Consider the following 905-nt stretch of genomic DNA (forward strand, 5'->3'; position numbering starts at 1 on the left):
TATCGGGTATTCATCACAATAGTAGATTCCATAATGTTCGTATATACGAGTTTTATTTCTAACAATAAAGTTTGAAACTACGCACACAAAATAAATAAATAATCTCAAAATAGGTTTGATTTATAACTTATTACGTTTTTACAAATGGATTTACATGATTAATATACTTCTGTGCAAACTAAATAAACCATTTAGTTTCCATTGCATTTCAAAGTTTACCATTTAAATTTCATGAATATTGCTGTTACCATTCCTTGCTATAATTGATCGTACTTCACAAATAGACAAGCATAAGGTTAGGCATATTTAAAACTAGATAGATAAACAGTATTTGTAACGAGTAAATGTATAAAACTTGAAAGAAAAATACTACAAACTTTATTAAGAATATTCTGTAATGAAAAATAGTCACGTGGTTCGGATTTTTATTAAAAGACTAATGGGTTTAACGAACATGTAGTCCTAAAGGCAAGTAACAGTTGTCCCTAATATCTAAACTAAAATAACGCAACGTATACATACATGCCTGTTTCAGTTATGTGATTAACACTGTGATAGAGAAGTGCAACACGAAGTTGCCGTATCTGTGTATCTGTACAGTTATGTGATGAACACTGTGATAGAGAAGTGCAACACGAAGTTGCCGCATCTGTGTATCTGTGATTAACACTGTGACAAAGAAGTGCAACACGAAGTTGCCGCATCTGTGTATCTGTGATTAACACTGTGATAGAGAAGTGCAACACGAAGTTGCCGCATCTATGTATCTGTACAGTTATGTGATTAACACTGTGATAGAGAAGTGCAACACGAAGTTGCCGCATCTATGTATCTGTACAGTTATGTGATTAACACTGTGATAGAGAAGTGCAACACGAAGTTGCCGCATCTGTGTATCTGTACAG

This window comes from Limulus polyphemus, unplaced genomic scaffold (genome assembly GCF_000517525.1).
Source record: "Limulus polyphemus unplaced genomic scaffold, Limulus_polyphemus-2.1.2 Scaffold820, whole genome shotgun sequence".
NCBI lineage: Eukaryota > Metazoa > Arthropoda > Merostomata > Xiphosura > Limulidae > Limulus > Limulus polyphemus.